The sequence below is a fragment of the Corvus brachyrhynchos genome, unplaced genomic scaffold, assembly GCF_000691975.1.
Source record: "Corvus brachyrhynchos isolate BGI_N302 unplaced genomic scaffold, ASM69197v1 scaffold661, whole genome shotgun sequence".
NCBI classification, from domain to species: domain Eukaryota; kingdom Metazoa; phylum Chordata; class Aves; order Passeriformes; family Corvidae; genus Corvus; species Corvus brachyrhynchos.
Genome location: NW_008236246.1, coordinates 159300 through 168342, shown reverse-complemented (window position 1 = coordinate 168342; position 9043 = coordinate 159300). Strand labels below are relative to the sequence as shown.

The 9043-nt window shown below is 61.1% G+C and overlaps 1 protein-coding gene across 1 annotated transcript in view; it reads right to left on the bottom strand.

Annotated features, from left to right (window-relative positions):
* Window positions 1-8500, bottom strand: part of EPB41L1 (erythrocyte membrane protein band 4.1 like 1) — a 41721-nt gene extending 33221 nt beyond the window's left edge. The window contains exon 1 of the mRNA XM_017746942.1: window positions 8490-8500. The gene's annotated coding sequence lies outside the window, so the exon portion shown is untranslated. The remainder of the gene's footprint in view (window positions 1-8489) is intronic.
* Window positions 8501-9043: the final 543 nt, after the last annotated feature.

Below are 9043 nucleotides of genomic sequence, written 5' to 3'. Positions count from 1 at the left end.
GCGCTGCCCCCAGCGCCCGCCACCCGCTCGCCCCAGGCAGCGGCGGCTGAACAGAGGCTCTTTCATGGGCCCTGTCCGGGGTGAAGTGCCAGCGTGCCAGCCGGCACATCCCTGTCCCCGGGGCACACGTCCCCTCCTCGTGCCCCGGGAGGGACAGCCCCACGGAGCAAGCACGGGGAGGACACTGCGGGGGTGCTCGCACCCCACAACGCAACGGGGGGGTCCCCCGGAGCCCAGCGCTGACCCCGGCGGGCAGAGGGACAGGTCCTGCAGGCGGTGGGGACACCCAGAGCACAGGCAGGGACTGGGGTATTCTGGCCAGGTGCGGGCAGCCTGCGGGAGCAGCAGTGCCCAGGCAGGACCCACCAGGTCTGGCACACGCTGATGGAGTCCCGGGCATGCCGAGCCATCGGGAACCCAAGGGGAAAAAGCACAAGTCTGGGGACGTGCTGGGAGACTCCCGTCAGGCTCTGGCTGTCGGGATACAGGCACCCACTGTGTGGGTGACCATGCTGGATGCAGAGGGAGAAACCCCGCCCGCCCAGTTGCTCACCAGTATGAGCTCCCCAAGTGGTACCCATGGGTTGGGATGCTCATGGACTGTTCCCCCAGCTGAGAACATCAGCCCTGGGGGAACCAGGTGGGCAGGGATGGGGTCAAAGCCCCCACAGCCCTCCCTGAGCCCTCCCCGGGGCTGGGCACCTTCACAGGGACTCACAGGGACTCCTGAGCCACTGAACTGGGACAGCCCCGGGGGTCCCAGTCTCAAACACAGAAGCCTGCAGCCGGGAGAACCAGTAATCCCACACTTCCCAGTGAACTCGTACTCCTCCAAAATCCTTGCCTGGTCTGCACCCTCATCCAACACCTCAGCAGTGCAATCCCCACAGTTCAGGCCGGCCAGGGGCCAGTGGGGCCTGCAGCTCCCCCAGATCCTGCAGCCCCCATGGGAGCACCCACCGTGCCTGGGCAGCCTCAGCATCCCCGAGGGCACTTCCAGCCCTGAATCTCTCCCCGTCCCCCTCTCCAGGAGGGTGCAGCCACTGGGGGTTGGGGCTGGGGGCTACCAGTTCTTGGCTGCTCAGCATCGGTCAGGGCTGGTGTCACCCCCAGCTGTACAGAGCCCCTGGGTGGCTCCATCATGCAGCCTAGGGAAAATGAGGGCAGGAAGGGTCTTCCCTCCATCCCTGGCAGGAAGCAATGATGGACCCAGAGAAAGGGGCTCAGGCTCTGGGGTGCCAGGCTGGAAGGGACCCGGAGCATCCACTACCCACTAACTGCAGAGGGGCCTGTGGAAACTCGGCTCCAAAATCTTCATGGAAAGGGTGGTCTGGCACTGGCACAGGCTGCCCAGGGCAGTGGTGGAGTCACCATCCCTGGGGGAATTTAAAAGACATCCAGATGTGGCACTTGGGGACATGGATGAGTGGTGGCCTTGACAGTGCAGGGTTAAGGTTTGGACTGGACACACAGAATCCCTTTCCAACCTCAGTGGCTCCATGACTGGTGAGACCCCCAGGGTGCACAAGGACTGGGGAGACCTGAACAGCTACAGGTTTCAAAGGGGGTCCTGCTGGCACTTGGGCCTTGTAGCATCAGCACCTTCACTGTGCCCATGGAGCACCGCACTGTTTCCATTTGTCCTTAGGAAACTGCAACCTGTTTTTTCTCCGAGTCACAGAATCTCAGGCTGGGGGAGGCTGGAGGCACCTCTGGAGGTCACCTTGCCCAGCCCCCTGCTCCATCAGGGCCACCCAGAGCCGGCTGCCCAGGATGTGTCCAGGTGGCTTTTGAGTCTCTCCAGGGATGGAGACTCCACCACCTCCCCGGGCACCTGCACCAGTGCTCGGCCACCCTCCCAGTGCAGAAGTGTGTCCTGAGCTCGGAGGGCCCCTCCTATGTGTCAGTCTGTGCCCGTGGCCCCTGGGGCTGTCCCTGGCCCTGTCCTCTTGGCACTCCATGGATGAGCTCCCACATTTTCTCTCTAAGGGGAGGCAGATGAACCCCTTGGGCTGGCACAGGCCAACTCAGGCAGCACTTTGGAGGGGGAGGCAGGGCCCAAGAGACCTTCACCCATGTTCCAGTGCAGGGATGGGGCCAACAGAAGGACATCAGCCATGGTGCCACCCCCCAGAAGAGCCCCCCCAAACTGCCATGGTGACAACAGGCTCAGCGAGGACCCAGCTAATTCCTGAGTCATCCCATGGAGATGGGCCTGGGCCTGATCCTGCACCTCCTCACCCACCAAGAAACCACACCAAGACACCTCCCAGAGGAAGGAGCAGCTTGGGGACCCCACAGGTGCCCCCCCGCCCCCAAAAGTGCCCCCCAAGCAAGCACTGAGCCAAGCTCCTGCACAGGCAGTGCTGTTGGAGAGTCCTCCCTTGCTCCTGCTGACCCCGTGGCACTGTTTCCTCACATCCCTGTGGTCCCACATGGCACAGGAGGGCATTGCCTGCATCCCCCACTGCCACCCTGAGCACGATTTGGTGACTCAGGCCCACAGCAGGACACAGCTCAGTCCTGGAAGAGGTCAGGGCTGAACTGGGCTTTGGTTTTAGTTCAGTGTCCCAGGAAGTCCTCAGATCCCAGCAGGGGATACTGTGGGGGCAGAGGGCTCTCGTCCCTGCACCATCACCCTGGCAAAGCTGCCAGCCATCCTTTTGGAGGCATTTGGGAACCTGGAGGAAGGCAGAGAGCTGCTGATAGAGCCTCTGACTTCAAGCACCAACATGTTCCTCATTAAGCGGGTAGAAATAAAGCTGGGGTGGAGGGAGGGGAGGGCCGGCAAAGCCGATCCCTGCTGTGCTGGAAAGGCTGGAAAATCAATTGGAAAACACCCCCCAAACTAGCCCTGGGCACATCCCTCCCTGGACCCTGGCATGGCCACAGGGCAGGAGGGGAGTGCTGGGGGCACTGCAGCCCGGGGGGAGGAAGGGCTGGCACAGCAGCGGGGACAGGGCACTGGGCACAGGCTGCACCAGCCCCGCTCAGGGCTGGCTCTGGGCCCACGGGGCACGATGGCTCTCCCTGCTCGGGAAGGGGACTGCCTCGTGCTGGGGGACAGGAACATCCTCCCTGTGTCCCCTCCCTGAGCTCACCCCATCCCCACAGGGGAAACTGAGGCACGGGGGGCTCGGTCAGAGCAAGGCAGCCTCCCTGCCCCTCGCCCTGGCGGAGGTGTTGGCATTTGGCACCAGCCTCGTCCTATACCCAGCTGCCATCTCAGGCCCCCGACAGGGAAACACCCCATTAATCCTTGAGGGTTTAAATCCTGCTGAGGGCTCATCATTCCCTGCAGCCTCCAGCCATCAGAGGCACCTCGGGCACCCCAGGCACAGCCGGTCATGGGGAGACACCGTCCCCACACGTGTCCCTGCTGCCCTCCCTGTCTGAGCACGAGAAGGGAGGATTTGGGAGGCCAGGGGCTCTGGCATGGCACAGCTGATCCACACCCACACCAGTCATTTCCCAAAACACCCCGCTTGGACCACTTGTCCCTGTCAAGGTCTGTCCTCAGCACCCACCTCAGAGCTCTCACTGGAGGCTGCTATTTGAATATTTGTGGGGTTTAGCCCAATTCCCCATTTTTGGGATGCCTGGCTCACACTTTCTGAACATCTACAGACACCAGAGTAGCCTTCCCTCTGGTTCCTCCCCACCTAACCCTCTCCCAGCCATGTTTGTCACAGAGAGGGGAGCCTGTGGCTGCTCAGCCATGAGCCCCATTTCCACCACTGACAGACTGAAACAGGACCGGGACCCTGAAAAACCCCAGAGTGTCCCCAAATGAGACTAAATAACACAAGCATGTGCAACACAGCCCCCCTGCCCATGCCAGGATCCCACACCACACCAAGCAACAGGGGCAGGGGCACCGACTCATGGGCAGGACAGGAACACCAGGGAGCAGCCTGTCCTTGGGGAAGACCCACAGCTCCAAGGAGAATCCATAGGGCAGACGAGGAGGAACCCTCTGCCGTGCATGGAAACATCCCCCTGGTATCCAGGATCCCGGGATGCTGCAGGGAAGGACACAGCCCCTCTGTGGGTGCCTGGGCAGGAGAAGAAAGAGGATTTTCAGCTTTTTCCAAGGCAAGGGCAGCTCAGAAGCCTCAGGGGTGCTCAGGCCTCGCAGGCAATTATCAAAGATAAGAGACAAATGTTTTTAGGGGAAGGGATGCAAGAGGGATCAGAGAGGGGAGAAGAAAGAGCGAGTGAGCTCAGAGCTGCAGCAGGCTGGGAGCAGCACACGAGATTCCTTTATCAGCTCTGACCTTCCTTGTAGGGGACACCCCGGGACACAGAGGGGACTCGGGTGCAGAGGAGAAGGGACCTCAGTCCTGCCCCAGGGCTGAAACTGCACTGCAGGGAACCCCCCAGCCCCACACAGGTGCCCCCAGAGCTGCCCACCCCGGGGTCCTGTCACCTGCCCCCACCCCAGAGGCAGGACATGCTGTGCCATGCCCCAGGTCCCGTGGGACAGGGGTGTCCCACTGCTCCGGGAAGCCTGCAGGGCCTCCCACAGCAGCCAGGCTTGCTGCTATCTCTCCTTGTGTTTTCCAGTTTATCTTGGACAGTGCTCCAGTGCCTGGGGTCCCCACGACCCCCGGGACTCTCCCTGAAGCAAAGCTCCCCGGGAGCTGAGACGGGGAAGGACCATGGCCAGACATCGCCCCGGGGCTGCCCCACAGCAGCCTTGGCACAGATGGATGGCAAGAGGCTCAGCCTGGAACAACCTTTCCTACCCGCCTTTGGCTCCAGCTGCTGAGCAAACCCTCCCCCAGTCTCCCTTCTGTACGAGCTCACAGCAGCAGCATTGGTGCCCCCACAAAGCTGGGCAGAATCCTCTGGCATCCAGGTGCCCCGACACTACAAACACCCAAACTGGGGCTGGACTGGGAACTCCTCAGTGCCTTGCAAAATGCAACCAAAGAAGCAAATCTCCCCAGGGGCTGTGCTGGCCGGGTCCAGGGCCCTGGCAGGCTCCTGCTGGGGGGAGCAACCCCTTACCCAGAGCAGCTCCTTGTGTAGGACAAACCTCAAGGGCACAGAGGAGAGGAGCCACCAGCCCTCCCCACTCTCCGTGGAGGAGACAGGGAGGGGACAGGCCATGCCACCCAGCCTGGAGGAGCAGGAGTGGAGCTGCCCCCTGCCCACCTCGCCGAGCCCCACATCAGCCCCCCACATCCCCCAGGAGCTGGGACCCCTCAGCCCCAGTGCTGCTGCACAAGGTGAGAAGTGCCCACACCCCGTGCTGGGGAAGGGATTTACTCCCATTCCCTCCTGCTTCACAGCCTTTAGACGTTCCTGGCTGCCTCTGAGCAGCCATCAGCCCTGCCCAGGCTGCTCTCCCTGCCTGTTTGCTGCTCAGGATGTATTTATAATGGATGGCTTATCCCCATTAATGCAGCGTCACCACTGCACAGCCAACACACCCTGACCCCTCCCTCAGCCTGCACAAACCCCAAAGTCCCCGGACAGCACCCACCCCTCAACCTGAGGGTTTGAAGCTCTCAGTCCCCGAGTCCTAAAGCACACGTGTGGCTTTGCTGGGCTCCAGCTGCTGCAGGGAAACTGGAACTTGGAAATTTCCATCCTCTGAAGCATCTCACAGATACACAAAAGGACTAAAAAGGTGTCAAAGGAGATTGAACAGGAGCCAGGAATAGCATCCAGGGAAGGACCATGGCCAGACATCCCCCTTGAGCCGGTCCACAGCAGCCTTGGCAGAGATGGATGGCAAGAGGTTCAGCCTGGAACAACCTTTCCTACCCGCCTTTGGCTCTGCTCTGCTGACCAAACGCTTCCCCAGTCTCCCTTCTGTATGAGCTCACAGCAGCAGCATTGGTGCCCCTACAAAGCCGAGCAGAATCCTCTGGCATCCAGGTGCCCCGACACTACAAACACCCAAACTGGGGCTGAACTGGGAACTCCTCAGTGCCTTGCAAAATGCAACCAAAAAAAAGCCCCCACTCTCAGGATCCAGCTTGGCACAGGGCACCTGCTCTGCAGAAGTCCTTCAGAAGGAAAGCAGGGGCTGGGAAGCACCGGCCTGGCCACGCACTGAGGCTGGAGAACAGCCTCTGACCCCACCCTGAGCTACAGCACCGAGGATGGGCCAAGGCCCTGAGAGCACTGTACCTGTGGGCAGTTCTCATGGCTCCTGGGGACGGTATCTGAGCTCAGAAAAGACATGGAAAGATGCCCAAATAAGATTTTTGAAGCATAACAATGGTGCTTGGGTTGGTTCAGAATAGCTGAATGGATTTCAGCCTGGAGAAGAGAAGGTTCTGGGAAGAGCTTAGAGCCCCTTCCAGCACCAGGAGGTGCTCCAGGAGAGCTGGAGGGAGACTGGGGACAAGGGCCTGGAGGGACAGGACACAGGGAATGGCTTCCCAGTGCCAGAGGGCAGGGAGGGATGGGATATTGGGAAGGAATTGTTCCCTGTGAGGGTGGGGAGGCCCTGGCACAGGGTGCCCAGAGCAGCTGTGGCTGCCCCTGGATCCCTGGAAGTGTCCAAGGCCAGGCTGGACATTGGGGCTTGGAGCAGCCTGGGACAGTGGAAGGTGTCCCTGCCCATGGCAGGGGTGGGATGGGATGGGCTTTAAGGTCCCTCCAACCCAAACCATTCTGTGGTTCCATGATTTACAGTGGTGCCAGATGTGCTGGAGCTCCCTTGGCAGGCAGAGCACATCTCCCCATCTAAGAGCTGCTGTACCTGGCAGCCAGGCTCGGGAAATGCTGATAAGATGAGGGAAAACATCTTCTCCAGCTCCTCCCGCGCTGCCCTCCTTCCAGCCCATTAATCCCCGCTGCAGCAGCCTGTGGCTGTCTCTCACCACCGTGAATCATCGGCACCAAACGCTGACTCACAGAGGTGAGCGAGGCTCCGGATGCGGCTGACGCGGGAGCCCCGGGCCCGCAGCCCCCCCTGCACAGGGAGACAACGCTCCAAGAGGTGCTGGAATGCACTCGGCTCCACACAGGGAGCAGCTCCATCCATCCCGGCCCGACGAGCCTTGAACGCTCCGTGATGGAGAGAAAAGTGGATAAGGCCACAGGGATGCTTCAGGGCTGGAGCCCCTCTGCTCTGGAGCCAGGCTGGGAGAGCTGGGGGTGTTCACCTGGAGGGGAGAAGGCTCCAGGGAAACCCCAGAACCCCTTCCAGAGCCTAAAGATCACTGGAAATAGAGAGAGAGAGATTTTTTACATGGAGAGAGAATGACAGGACAAGGGGGAGCTGTTCCAAACTAAAACAAGAGAAATTCAGATCAGATGTTAGGAAGGAATTGTTCCCTGGGAGGGTGGGGAGGCCCTGGCACAGAGTGCCCAGAGAAGCTGTGGCTGCCCCCGGATCCCTGGGGAAGTCCAAGGCCGGGTTGGACGGGGCTTGGAGCAGCCTGGGACAGTGGGAGGTGTCCCTGCCCATGGCAGGGGTGGCACTGGATGGGCTTTAGGGTCCCTTCCAACCCAAACCAGTCTGGGATTCCATAAATCCTCTCCTGCACCACCACCTGTGCCAGGGCTTTATCCTCCTCAGCTTAGAGAGTTGTTCTCCCTCTCAGCAAACCTCCCTCCCTCCAGATGTGGGCTGTTGTTGTTGTCCCTGCCTTGAGCAGCCAGGACAAAGCTCCTTCTGCCTTCCCACTCTTTGAAGCTCTGCAGCTCCCCACTGTCCCCAGGCCTCCATGACCCCTCCACAGACCAGCCCTGCAGGGATCAGGTGGCAGTGACAGCTCCATCCTGCACGGAGAAGCCAACAGCTCTGGTGGGTCACAGAAGCCCTCTGCAGCCACCATCCGACCAGCAGGACCTGACTCCACCCCAAGCACCAAGTGCCTGCTCAGCTCCATCAGGCTCTGGCCTTGGTCCTTCCCAGGGCGGATCCAGAGGCTCTCCAAGAGCAGCAGGACTCCAGAGCCCGGTGGAGCTGCCCAGGGAGGACCCTGCAGCCCCAGCAGCTCCTCTCTGTCCACCTGGGCAGGGGCACCGAGCGCTGCCGGGGCCCAACCCGACACATTCGGTTCCTCCTCCCGCCTGCAGGGCCTTGGCTGCTCCCTAAGGGAACGGACCCTGCAGCTGGATGGCCCCTGGGCTTCGCTCCTCCTCTCTGCCTGGCTGCTGCAGGTCCCCGTTAGCTGGGACAGCATAGCTTTGTGATCACAGCACCGAAATCTGCCCTCTGGTGCAAAACTTCCTCTGACCCCTCATCCCTGCATACTTCTCTCAATCCCCCTCTGTTCCCTCCTCAGGTCCAGCTATTCCTCCAGTGTTGCTCAGGTCAGTCACAGAGGGGTATTTCAGCCTCCCAGTCTTTTCCCAGACAATCACAATCTCTCCTGCTGTTCTCCATTTACAGTGAGCAGTTCCTGCTCGCCTCGCACCGCATCCCCTGGGCACCTCGATTCCCGCAGGAGCACAGGGACACTGCGGTGCTGGGACAAGCTTTGCTCCTCTCCTGCCACCACCATCCACCTCATCCCACCCTCCCTGTGGCCGCCAGGTGCCTGCAGGCATTGTCCCTCCATTCCCTGAGCCTCACCCCACACATCCCTCCCTGTCCGCACACATGCGCAGGGTCACGGCCACGCTGCCCCAGTCCCCTCCAAGCCTGCTCCTGCCCACGCCTTGGCCAGGAGCCTTGGGAAGGATGTCAGAGCAGGAGAGCACGTTGTTCTCCTGCCCAGCAGGATGCTATTGAGCTCAAAAACATCACACCGGGAACATGAAGGGCAGTGAGAGCATTCCCTCTTCACCTTCAGGTCCCCAGCCTGTGAGCAGGTTCCACACCAGCCCAGGTGAGCTCTGTCATCTTGTCCTGCCAACCTGACCTCAGCTGTCTCACCCCATGGCAGCACAGCACCGGGAAGCACCAGCTCCTCATCTCGAGTGCTGTGTCCAGTTCTGGGCCCCTCACAAGAGAGAAATCAAGGGGCTGGAGTGTGTCCAGGGATAAGAACAGAGCTGGGGAAGGGGCTGGAGCACCAGGAGCGGCTGAGGGAGCTGGGAAAGGGGCTCAGCCTGGAGCAAAGGAGGCTCA